At 45.3% G+C, this 13003-nt stretch overlaps 3 non-coding genes and 1 pseudogene across 3 annotated transcripts; 1 reads left to right on the top strand and 3 right to left on the bottom strand.

Annotated features, from left to right (window-relative positions):
- Positions 1 to 783: 783 nt before the first annotated feature.
- trnas-uga (transfer RNA serine (anticodon UGA)) lies at positions 784 to 865 on the bottom strand. Its single transcript has one exon. It is a non-coding gene; the product is annotated as a tRNA-Ser (tRNA).
- Positions 866 to 5699: 4834 nt separating this feature from the next.
- Positions 5700 to 5779, bottom strand: LOC148631849 (U4 spliceosomal RNA; annotated as a pseudogene).
- Positions 5780 to 6012: 233 nt separating this feature from the next.
- On the bottom strand, positions 6013 to 6126 carry LOC148631848 (U5 spliceosomal RNA). Its single transcript, XR_015934549.1, has one exon. It is a non-coding gene; the product is annotated as a U5 spliceosomal RNA (small nuclear RNA).
- A 1297-nt stretch (positions 6127 to 7423) lies between these two features.
- Positions 7424 to 7496, top strand: trnar-ccu (transfer RNA arginine (anticodon CCU)). Its single transcript has one exon. It is a non-coding gene; the product is annotated as a tRNA-Arg (tRNA).
- Positions 7497 to 13003: the final 5507 nt, after the last annotated feature.

Raw genomic sequence — 13003 nt, 5'->3', positions numbered from 1 at the left:
AAGGAAACTAATCCGATTAGACGTTACTTTGACTCATCTTTTTACGCTCAGTGCTGGATTGCTCAAACTCCAGCTAGGGTTAGGGTTAGCATTCCCACGCTACTTAGACACTTTGTTTACGCTCAGTGCTGGATTTTGGGAACTTCAGGACGAGTGGGAATTTTCTCCTATCTGTCCATTCTGTTTTGTTTTGGAGACTCTTGGCTGCCTGTGTTGTTCAGTGCAGCCAGCGTGAAGGAAACATTTTCCAAAACTGTGTCAGCTCAAAAGTTGTAAGAAAACCTCTCCAGCTGCTTTAACTCTCTTCATTATTGTCATTTAATGTGACACTCGATGTATAACTGGAGCCTCACATATGCAAATGGTGAGGCTCCAGTTCGACACCCAGTTCGACACCACTTTACAGTATATGACAAAAGCATGGCAGACTGTGCCGGACCGGCAGATAACTTCCGCTTATTTTTACCATATTAAACATTGGAAATCCAACCACTTGCATTTGTGACACTTGATTTTGGCTCCACCTAAGACACTCTTAAAACGTCAAACACTTTTCTCTTCTCCCGCAACACTCTTCTCTGTCGGCACTATGTGGCAGCGTTGCATGACAACCCATCTCATCACGGAAAGGCACCTAACAGCTTTGGTAAGAGAGTAGAATTACCTGAAGAACTGCTTTCCATGGAAGCAGGACCAAGCGATGTAGCATTTTTATAGTACCAGGAAAGGAGAAGCAGCACTTCGCCTTTGCCGCACAGGCACAAGGCGACATGTGGCAGACGCCGTAGTCGGCAGGATTCGAACCTGAGCGGGGAGTCCCCATAGGATTTCAAGTCCATCGCCTTAACTACTCGGCCACGACTACAGCGAGCTCACCGCCACCGCATTCCTCCTATAATCTAACACGGAGTGCGAGGTGGCTGCGGAAACTTTTTTAAAGTCGCTCTCCGTTAAAAACAAAATACCTTTCGCAAGATACATGCCGGCAGACAGACACGCCTCAGAGGGTTTAAGGCTGGCTTCACGTTCAAATGATAAAGTCTCCCCGTCCGGATGTCAAAATGCAACTTTGGCAGACAGAAAAAACATCAACAAACCACAAATGTGGACAAGGATTTTACAAGCTGCATCACACTGCACTTTCCAAAGCATTTACATTCCTGTTAGACGCAGGAATTGCCTTTGATTTGCGCGCTTACGAACGCCATGGAAAACGAAACAAAACTAAAGCCCTCAGCTCCTACACTTCATTATAATGCCGTTACGTGTCGAAGCAGGAATTTACGTCATCCTACCACTGCAACACGGGGAATAGAGGGAAATGAGCACACGCTACGTACGTCTCAATCACGACCTAGAGTCATAAGGCGCATTGAAGGGTGCACCCCCATCATTAATCGTTGCGCCTCTGTGAAAGGAAAGCTCTTGAGCAGTCTTTGAAACAGCTCGGATGAAACACTTGATTGCTTCCATGTGCATCTGGAGCCCATTTCTTATTTTCACTTCACGCCGCCCAAAGCATTTCTAAAACAGGAGATTCGCGTTTGGGAATGCGCCCTGCCCTACGAATAAAACAGGTCTACGGGTCTGAAACCTCCTCCACGGAAAACAGTTCTGTTGCGCTTTTGATTAAAGGGAGATTCGCTGTTCTTACTTTTTGATGACATAACACCCAAAGGGGCTTCTTTGGAGCTGGATTCCAACCAGCATCCTAAAGTTTCTTGGCGGTATCCTTTACAGTCCTCTGTTCGGTCGACAAGGGACAGAAGGGGGCAGCTTTCCTAACACACACAGTGCAATGTACTGTAGTGTTCCCGTTCATTGAATTCGCAGTTCTGCATCAGACCTCTAACTCGTTTCCTTAGCTTGGATTTAAGCCATGAAGCAGGCTTCTAGTGTATAAACGTCTAGAGGAATCACAAACTAATTGAGAGGCCATCATCCCAGGGGGAACTGACAAAGTCTATCCCTAAACACCTAGCGCAGTCTCTCGAGAGACTGTCAAAAATCGCTTTCTCCGTTTGCGTTGCAAGTAAGTGAAAACACAGTCTCAAACCAGAGCCACTTGGGAGCAGCGGCACGTAAATACTGTTACTGTCACTGCTCGATACTGACATTAGCCTACTATACCATGTTCAGCCACCGCTAGGAAATGTACGGCTCTAGTACCGGAGCAAACAACAGGAGGGCCAAAGGCGCACAGGCACACGTGTCAGACATGGAGAGCGACAAGGATGGGATTCAACCCCATGTGTGTGGAGCACAACGGATTAGCAGTCCATCGCCTTAACCACTCGGCCAACTCGTCAACGAAACTGGGCTGTCCTGACATGGGTTGGCGCACTCCAGTTGATCTTTTTCTTTTTTTTCCCTCATACTCGAGGGTCATTTTCCTGTTCCACATGCGATTTCAACATTTTCCTTGGGAGATGTCAAGCCAGCAAGCCACTGCTGTGGTTCAGTGGCCAGTGTGGAGTTCAGTGGCCCTGTTGTACACAGAAAGCACATTGAGCTCCTTGGACATGAAAAGTTCCAGATAAAAGCCATTTGTCATCCTTTCTCTTGGTGTCGATGTTGCTATTGTATGTAAAGGTGGCAACTTGCTCAGCGAGCAGGCGGAGCACACACCGAATGCAGATGTGTCTGAGTGGTGTGTCCAAGTGGCTGCAAAAGGACAGCACTCCTGGGGTGCCGTGGCTTAGTTGGTTAAAGCGCCTGTCTAGTAAACAGAAAATCCTGGGTCTGAATCCCAGCGGTGCCTTTTTTTGTTCTGTGTTCTCGAACAGAACTGGTCATTATGGACAACCGCATACGTCTAGACTTAATTAAATGCAAGTATTCATTTCCTGTCTTGAACGACTTGTTTTTCTTAAAATGGATGCAACTTGCAAAACATGAAATACAAACCTCGCTAATCAGCGCTCACGGCTGGCAAAAAAAAAAGAAGTCAGCAATGTTTTTTTCTTTAACCTTAAGCCTGCTAATGGAGAAGAAACTAGTCGCCACATCACATACATCCGTTTTAACGATAAGAAGGTAACAACTATCCTCACTCCAGAGTAAATCTCACGTTGAGGGCATATTTTTTTCCACTTTACCATGAGTCGGGCTCAGCTGCAGAGAGGCGAGAGCAGAGCAATGAGGTCAGGGGGACAGGGGAGTCACACGCTGGCGGTTTGAACACGCGGAAGATCACTGAGGGATCCACAGTATGTGGACCCTCCATGCGCCATCATTCCACACTCCAGACTCTGAATCCTGCCATCCGAGTTAAGATCTCGGCGGAACCGGAGGCGCAGTTCTTTCTTCAAACGTAATCTGGTGAGCATTTCTAGAATCGTACTTGTATAGATGCAGCCTTTAATGTGTTGCTAGGTTAAAATTTATGACTTCTTGAACTTCAGTAGGCAACTGCCCTCTTGATTTCGGATTTAATTTCTTTATTACAGGGGCGCTTTTATGATGACAGAGTCATGTTCAGGTACTTTGCTTGATGGAGGAAGCTCATTTCGGACTCTGTGATCTGCTCACCTGGAAAGGTCTGCTGTACTACTACAAGAGAGAAGTAGAGTCTGGAGGAAGGGACAATTTTATGATGCTTTGGAAGGTAATGTTTTTTTTTTCTTTGAAATCGAAATGAATCAGAATATCAGTGCAAAAGACAAACTCTTGGTTTGGTTTAAAGAGATATGGTTTTAAAACAGACAAAATGTAGAAAACAGGTGTTTCTCACTTTTGGAAAAGAATGGACCGGGGGTAATATTTTACTAGTTGCAGTGCTAAGCTCACTGGGTTACAGTCCTGCAGTGTCACACCAGGGCCAGTGGTGCAATGGATAATGTGTCTGACTATGGATTAGGAGTTTGGAGGTTTGACTCCTGCCTGGCGCTGGTTGTTTTTAAACACATCAGCCTACTCCCTAAGTAGCCTGTGCTACTTACTGCATTGTAATCGTACCCAGTAAGAGATTTCCTTCATGTAAATGAACTGCACCTGACAGCTTTAGAAAAGCACCTGGGCTCAGTACGGTGCTGAGAGCTCAAGTTGTGTATAATGTAATAATTTAGGTAGAATAGATTCTAATAATATAATGATCCAGTGTGCTGCACTACTTCACTGTTTCACTGCTCTATGCCTTCTGGAAATAAATCCTCAGACTACTTACTGCCCTGGGCATGTACCAATAAATTACAGGAGCACATCTATATATCACTGCGTTGAAGCAGGAGACACAATCACTGCAAACACATCCTAAATACAGTGTTCCAGCACCTTTGACCTCATCCAGAACGTATCATTTCTTGAAAGGAATTGCTGTCCGAATGCACATCTGAATCCCAAACAGAATCTCTAGTAAAATCCGATCATTTGTGAAACAGGTAAATGTCTTAGGGGCCCATTCCTCATTCTCAAGACACATGTATGCAGTACGTACACCATGCATTGAGCAATAGGGATTAAAGACACCACAGGTAAGGTTAGAAGACATTCTGACTATATTCTAAAATATTGGACTCATATTCTTATGATGGCAGACATGATGCTGTGTTTAAAACCGGGGTTAATGGACATTATATGACTGTCAATTCTGTTTTGTTTTGGAGACTCTTGGCTGCCTATGTGGTACAGTGCAGCGTGAAGAAAACATTTTCCAAAACTGTGTCAGCTCAAAAGTTGTAAGAAAACCTTTCCAGCTGCTTTAACTCTCTTCATTTTTGTCATTTAATTGTCTGTTGGCACTATGTAGCAGCATTGCATGACAACCCATCTCACCACGGAAAGGAACCTAACAGCTTTTGTAAGAGAGGAGAAAAGGACCTGGCCCGTACAGGACTCGAACCCACAACCTTGGTGTTATTAGCTCTAACCAACTGAGCTAACCAGCCTCACGACAGCAATCCTCTCTGTGCTGCAAAAAATCGAACTCAGGGAATTTCTTTTGCCCTCCTTTGAATTGAAAGCCGTGTAATTCAGTGTACGGGCTTTCTCGTGCAGTTTTATAGTTCTTGTAACCCAAATCCTACACTGGCGTGAAGTGACCCCCCATTTCACAGCATTTTTCAGCTGATTTAAAATGTACCTAAAGGAGAAGCATTATTGAAGACCATCAATTACCAAGAGCTTTTGTCAAAGGTTTTGGTGGTCATTTTTAATGACCACAGAGCGCTGTGACCTCGGTTTTACATCTCATCCAAGAGACAGCGCCCTTTTACAACACAGCGTCTCCGTCAATATGCTGGGGGATTGGGACCCGCACAGACCTCAGGGTGAGCGCCCCCCCACCGGCACCATTAACACCGCTTCCAGCTGGAAACTTTGTTTTTCCCTGTAGCTCACCCTCATCCGGGTACTGACCTGGCTAACACCTGTTTTGCTTCAGTGGGTTTTCAGTTGCGAGTTGCAAGGGGATGCAAGTGATGGAGCCACTCGCTGCAAAAGCCACTGCTTTGGCTGGGAATCGAACCAGAGCTTCCCGCATGGGAAGCGAGAATTCTACCACTGAACCAACAATGCTCACTGCCCAGTCCTTCAAAAAAGACGTTTTTTTGGTGCTCTGTTAAAAAAGCGTCGACATTACCTCTTTCAAAAGGCTTCACTTTCCTAGTCACATTCCAAGGCTCATTGAACCCGGGCTGTTTCCTCCAGCGGTATAGTATTGCAGTTAGACAGCACGATGCCTGCAAGACTATGTCACGCTCTGACGAGAAAAGTTTTCAACTAGCAATAATCGTGCCTCGGCTAAACCTCACAGGCTACGATACTGCCACTGCACAAAGCTGACGGTTGCCAGGCAACCGCGGGGATCCTATGGAAATCGTTATCAATCGTCTCATGGCATGTCGTTGCTGTAACGCTTCATATTTGCGGCCGGACACTTCCCGCCTCCCAGAGGAAAGAGCGCCAATCAGACAGGCGGAGACCGAGGACTCGCAGAGCAGACGGCCACAGTCGCCGTAATAAGAGCGATTGTGAGCGGTTTTGTTTTCTCTCTTTGACCAGCCCAGCTGCGCCCCACCCGAAGGCAGGAAAGCACAAAAATTGTATGGAACTCATTCATGCTCCTCTACTTGGAAATCTTTAGTAAAAGGCAAAAGATTTGTACGAGATGAAGAGAAACCAGAGTGCGTGGCTGGACAGCTGCAGGAGCCCAGGCCGCCTTCAAGGCCTCTGCCCTGCCGGTCGTGGTTGGCAATGCACCTGGCCTTACAAACGAGCCAGTGGGGCCCGTTCAGCTCCGGGCTCATCGCCTGCGGCTCTCGGCTTACCTGGCAGGGGAGATACCTTGATCAGCCTGTAGTTGGAGTAGTTGGATTGTTTTCTTGTTTTGTTTTGCGCGCTTACGAACGCCATGGAAAACGAAACAAAACTAAAGCCCTCAGCTCCTCCACTTGATTATAATCCCGTTACGTGTCGAAGCAGGAATTTACGTCATCCTACCACTGTAACACGGGGAATAGAGGGAAATGAGCACAAGCTACGAATTGTCTCAATCACTCCCTACAGTAGTAAGACGCCTGGAAGCGTGCACCCCCATCATTAATCTTTGCGCATCTGTGCAAGGTAAACTCTGGAGCAGTCTCTGAAACGGCTCAAAGGAAACACGTGATTGATTCCATGTGCATCTGGGGTTCATTTCTTATTTACATTTAATTCAAGGGAAAGGCTTGGGTCAGTTTCAGACGGCCTCCAACAGCGAGATTCAAGCGCCCCACCTTCAGCCCAATCTGCGCCGCCAGAACGCCAACGGCTCCTCTGGTCTCCGGGGTGCGGTTGTGACTCCGTAACCTAAAGTGTTGGTGGCAGACAAATGGAGACTAACAGGTGATGTCCTAGGACATGACTACATTGTGACACTCGGTGGGGATGGTGACCATTGCTTGGAAAAGAGTGCGAGGCCCCTTTAGAAAAATATTTTGTTAACAGGCATTCTGCCTCAGCCTAAACACCTATAGCTTGCAAAGCGCATGCTATTAGACAGGCACCTCTGCAAGACCTTAAGAGTCTCTTAAACTAGTGATAGTAAGGTGTTCCCAATGGGCGATGTTTGGCTTTCAAATCATCTCTCTGTGGAAGCGCCGAGATGCAGCTGTTTAAGGCTTAGAAGCAGCTGACTGTTTCACTACCTAGCTGATTACTGTCAGTCAGGGAGCTCAGAGGTGAAAAGCCTGTCTGAGAGACAATTCGCCGTCAATCAGTTCAATATGTTCCGTACCAGCTCGGCGCACCTGAGATCATCTTGGTAGCCGTGTAGCTCAGATGAGTGAGAGCGTGTGTGTGTGTACCACCGTGATTGGATGCCGGTCCTTCTCAGGTCACAGTAAACCTTCTGCTGCCTAACTTTCCTAATTTTGGGGATCCCTTTGAAAAAGCAAAGGAAAAAAAAAACTGGCTCTTCATCAGCGTGATCGACCCAACCCAGTGTGCCCCAGTGGCCTAATGGATAAGGCACTGGCCTCCTAAGCCAGGGATTGTGGGTTCGAGTCCCACCTGGGGTGCTCCTGTCCCTTTTTGAGTGTACAAATGTCCTTGTGATTTGTGAAGCTGCAACCCCACCTTACTCAGTGAGCGTCTCTGCTTTTCTCTCACATACAGTTGGGAGAAAAACTTTTGTAAACAGCCCTTTGGAATGATGTGGATTTCTGCATGAATGGCTCCTAACATGTGATCTTATCTTTATCTAAGTCATAATAATTAATAAAGAGAGTCTGATTTAACAAACAACACACGCCCAACATTTGACATTGCTGTTTCTTTATTGACCAAATGGTTTAAACAATCAAGGTCATTGATGGAAAAAGTACGTGAACCCTTATATTAAGGAGCTAGTGGAACCTCCTTTATGACAAAAACCTCAACCCCCACTTTCTGTAGCGGCTGGTCAGACCTGAGCAGCGGTTAGGAGGTATTTTGGCCTATTCCTCTATGAAAAACTGTTTCAGTTCATGTATATTTTTGGGATGTCTTGCACTGAACGGCCTGCTTCAGATCACGCCACAGCACTTCAATGGGATTGGGGTCAGGACTCTTACTTGGCCATCCCAAAATACGGAATTTCTTCTGTTTCAGCCACTCTGTTGTTGATGTACTCCTTTGTTTTTGTCATGCTGCATGACCCAGCGTCTTTAGAGTTTTAGATCACAGGCAGACACCCTGACATTCTGCTGTAGAATTTCCTGATACATCTTGGAATTCATCGGTCCCTCGATGATTGCAAGCCGTACAGCCTCCGCTATGCTTCCCAGGTGGGATGAGGTTTTGGAGTTGGTATGCAGTGTTTTGTTATCTCCAAACATAACGCTGTGCACATTTACCAACAAGTTCAACTTTTGTCACATCTGTCCACAGAACATTGTTCCAGGAGTTGCTGTGGAACATCCATGTGGTCTTTAACGAACTTGAGAGGGGCAGTGGTGGTTTTTTTGGGGGGGAGAGCAGTGGTTTCCTCCATGGTGACCTCGCATGATCACCACTCCTGTTCAGATTTCTTCTTATGGTGGACTCATGAACACAGACGTAAGACAAAGTCAACCACCTGTTCGCTAGATCCCATCCCCACTCAGCTAGTCAAAGATTCCCTCGAAGGACTGGCAGGACCTATAATTAGTATGATGAATGCATCGCTTGCGTCAGGCGTTGTACCTGATCAATTTAAGGTAGCGGTTGTTAGACCGCTCCTTAAGAAGTCAAATTTGGATCCACAAGTTCTTAACAACTACAGGCCTGTCTCAAAGGTCCCATTTCAATCTAAAAGTCTTGGGACAATAGTTGTTGCCCAACGTCAATCGTATCTGGATTCAAATAATATGCTTGAGAAATTTCATTCTGGTTTCTGAAACTGCATTAACAAGAGTCGTAAATGATATTCTCTTAGCTACTGATGCGGGGAATGCAACAGTGCTTGTGCTTCTAGATCTTAGAGCTGCCTTTGACACGGTTGACCTCTCTGTTTTGTTACACAGGCTTGAGTTTGAGGTTGGCTTATCTGGAACCGTCCTTCAGTGGTTTACTTCACATTTTACTCATCGTTTTCATTATGTTCAAATATCTAATAATTGTACTGCTTCATCAATGTCACCAGTTCAATTTGGGGTACCAGAAGATCAGTGCTGGGACCAATATTGCTCTCTCTCTCTACATGCTGCTGCTAGGTAGGATAATATGAAAAAATAATATGAACTTTCATTCATATGCTGATGACACTCAAATAAACATTTTGTTTACACCAAACGACAACTCTTCTATTATCAGTTTAGTTAAATGCATTAAGGAAGGAAATACTTGGATGTGTGAAAACTTTTTGTTACTCAACTCTGAGAAAAATGAGGATCTGTTGATCGGAGGCAACAATACTGATAGGACTACTATAACTAGGGCACTTAACTCAGAGGATTTAAACATTTTCCTCAAAGAGACAGCACGTAACCTAGGCGGCATATTAGACACAAGGCTCTTAACAACTTGCATTGTTAAGTGCCTTGGGAAGCCCTTGTTGTGAAAGGCGCTATATAGAAATACATTGATTTGAACTGAATTGACAATGTAAAATGTTGTGTGTGTTGTTTGTTAAACAAGACTGTCTTTATTTATAAAAAAATAAAAGGAATTTGCTAGGAATGCAAACGTTAGGTTGCGCTTCTTCATGCTGCATCGTCGGCATGAGTGGAGCTTTTTAAACGTCTGTACTTACTGCGCCCCATAAGAAATCGTTTGTCCCCGTTCAAAAGAGATTGTGCGATGTCCTGCAGTGTTCGCAAAGCAAACCTTTGACAGTTTGAAAAGAGGAATTTATTCTGCTTCCTGTGCGTGCGTGCAGTAGTTACAAAGTTGAATGTCTTTACACGATCTGCTGCAGTTTTCAGTGGGCGGGCTTTGTCAGATGGCTTGGAAAAATGCACTGTGTTTCGGCTCGGGAAACATCATGAGAAGTGTCCTGCATGTTTTCTGTGTATAGCTGTCTTTTAACGCATACAGAATTCATTCGAAATCATTGGATTCTCCAATTAACAAGGGTCCCTTAAAGGATGAGTCAAAGTAACGTCTAATCGGATTAGTTTCCTTAGAGCTGGTTCAGAGTTTGCTCAAGAGTTTACCTTTCACAGATGCGCAAAGAAGTATGTTGGGGGCGCACGCTTCAAGGTGCCTTACAGCTGTAGGGAGTGATTCGAGACGATTCGTGGCATGTGCTCGTTCCCATATACCATACGCCCCGGGGTGCAGTGCTAGGATGACGTACAATACCGCTTGGGCACGTAACGGCGTTATATGCAAGTGCGGGACGTGAGGGTTTTCGTTTGTTCGTTTTGTTTTGCTCTGCTTTGCTTTGTTTCGTGCTCAAGAGGCGTAAGGTAAGTCGTAATCCAGGGAGAACACTGGTGGCAAACAGTCCGAGGTGAGAGGCGAGGTCTAAAGTCGAAAAGGCAGAAGGGGAGTCCAATATCCAGAATAAACGAGGTAATGGAAAAAACGCCAGGTAGAGCTCTCAAGGAGTAGACTCAATACCAGCGGGAAGCAGGTAAAGATGGTAAAAATAGCACTGTGTACCGCACGGTGGAGTGTGTGCAGGTGGGTTAACTCGTGCGGCGGCGTTTGTTAATAATCACCCACTGCTGGTGCTGATTAGATCACTTAAGAGTTGGTCTTAACTGCCTGGCGGTCATGACAAGCTCCTCTTTAAGCTGTGGTTTAGTTTTGCATTCATGTGTTTCTAGAGCAGTTATTTATGGGGGTGGGTGGGTCTTTCACAGAGGCTCAGGACAAATCCCCTGCATAAAAATCTACTGTGTGCGTTCAAACAGGTCAAGAGCCAGGCAGGAGGACAATGGACAGAAGAAGCAACGAACTAAAAATAAAAGAACGAATATGAAAAAGCCACCATCTTTTTCTTTTTGACATTTTCCGACTTTCATGCAAGCCAGGACAAAGTTGCTCGTAGCTACTTGTGGATTCAAATACTCTATCGAGTGCTTTGATGAGTTTTTGCAATTTGATTGTCGTCCTGTCAGCCTGTTTCTGTTTTTTTTTTCAATCTAGTGATGGGAAGTAAGAGGGAAATGATGGAGTAATCAATAACCGCTCCGGAAAAATGGCAGAAAGAAATGGCCCGTCACTAAGGACATTTGTGAAGCAGAGGAGTGACATCACCACAAAGGCGACTTATTCTGCTGATCGTTTTGGTTAATAATGATTGAGGCGCGTTAAGAGAAAGGTAGCTGCGTCAGCATGCTTAGGCTGCAAAGGATAAAGCAAAGGTTTACTCCATGCTGAAAAGAGAAGAAAAGAAGCACAACGTTTCGGCTGTGGAGCCTTCTGCGCCATCTTCTTTAGCAATGGTGATGATGTTTACATTGGAAAAACTGAGACACGCATACTGGAGGGGCTTGAACCACCAACTTTTCAGCACCACAGAGTCTGACAGTCTTTTGTGCGCCCTACATTTGCAGGTTTATGGTCAAAGAAAACAATCACTTGCGCTTCTTGCAGCCGGCAATCTTTTTCCACTGACAACCAAGGAATGGATTTCATCTTTCACAAGCTGTATGGATTTCTTCAAAAACAAGTTATTCCAGAAAGGAAATGTATTCTTGCATTAAACTGAACCAAGCTGTACATGTTTGTCTGAAATGAGACATGCGGCACAACAAGACACGGAGAGAGGCACCGCTGGTATTCAGACCCAGGATCGCCTGCTTACTAGGCAGGCACTTTAAGCCACTAGGGAACAGCGCCAGCAGAGCACCGCGCTTTTACAGACACTTGGACACATCTGCGTTCGGTGTGCACTTAACCTGCTCTCTGAGCCCGTTGCCTCCGTCCCATTTAATAGCAGAACTGACGCCAAGAGAAATGATGAGAAATGGCATTTATCTGGCACTTCTCATGTCCAAGGAGCTCAATGCCCTTGACACCTCCCCAAGGCGACAGAGCTGTGCATTCTTTGGCGACACCATTTTTTCTTTTGTTTTATTTCTATACTTATTGATAGAATAAAAACGATATGTCATGTACTGTAAGGGAAATGTCTCTTTTCATGGGGAAAGCTAGCTCCAGCAAATGTTGTGTTTAGAAGAAGTGATTTAACATGACACGTGACCTAATTTACCGGAGCAAAAGCTCACCCAGCAAGCCCTGCTTTACTTCTACAGGAGAGAAGTACTGTAGAGTCTGCAAGATGTTCAGCTGGGTAGCTACGTCAGCATGCCTCGGCTGCAAAGGAACAAGTAATAGGTTTATTGCATGCTGAAAAGAGAAGAACGGAAACACAGCGTTTCGACTGTGAGGTCTTCTCACACCTGAAGAAGCCTCACACCTGTAAAAGGCTCCATGGTTTTCTTTCTTCTCTTTTCAACATGGAATACACCTATTGTCTGCAAGATGTGACAATTTCATGGTGTTTTGGAAGAAAACCTTTTTTCTTTGAATTCAAAATCAATCGGAATTTCAGCACGACACAACACTTTTTCTGTTTTAAGGAGATGATATTTTAAACCTGATAAAAATAGTAGGAAACACAAGTTTCTTGCTGTGAAAATTTAGATGGGGAAGTGTACTACTAGTAGCAGTGTAGAGCTCTCTGTGGTGGAGTGCAAGCGCATGTTCTATGGGCCAGTGGCGTAATGGATAACGCGCCTGACTTTGGATCAGAAGATTGTAGGTCTGAGTCCTGCCTGGCTCGTGAGGCTTTTAAACCTCTCAGGTTCCTTAGTAACAGGTTGCCGTCATGTATATGAACTATAGAAAAGCATTTGCCACAACCCGTAAATTAGCGCGCAAGTGCGGGCTAGTTAACACAGAACTGTATGGAGATCATCTCCAGCTCCGAGCTCAATTGCAATGAAAAAACATGCAGAACAGAACTGGAGAGCAGCTGAATTTGTGCTCAGTAGGGTGGGGAGGACTCAGCATTGCTATTGTTCTAATTGGCATGAACTGCAGGGGATCTGAATCAGAACATGTCAGTTAGTTCGATCATTGCGTCAATATGTAGGCCACGTTAATACACAAT

The sequence above is a fragment of the Lepisosteus platostomus genome, unplaced genomic scaffold, assembly GCF_059453375.1.
Source record: "Lepisosteus platostomus isolate fLepPlt1 unplaced genomic scaffold, fLepPlt1.hap1 Scaffold_73_H1, whole genome shotgun sequence".
In the NCBI taxonomy this organism is placed as follows: domain Eukaryota; kingdom Metazoa; phylum Chordata; class Actinopteri; order Semionotiformes; family Lepisosteidae; genus Lepisosteus; species Lepisosteus platostomus.
The sequence above is the reverse complement of the archived record's forward strand: the minus strand, read 5'-3'. Positions and strand labels throughout refer to the sequence as shown.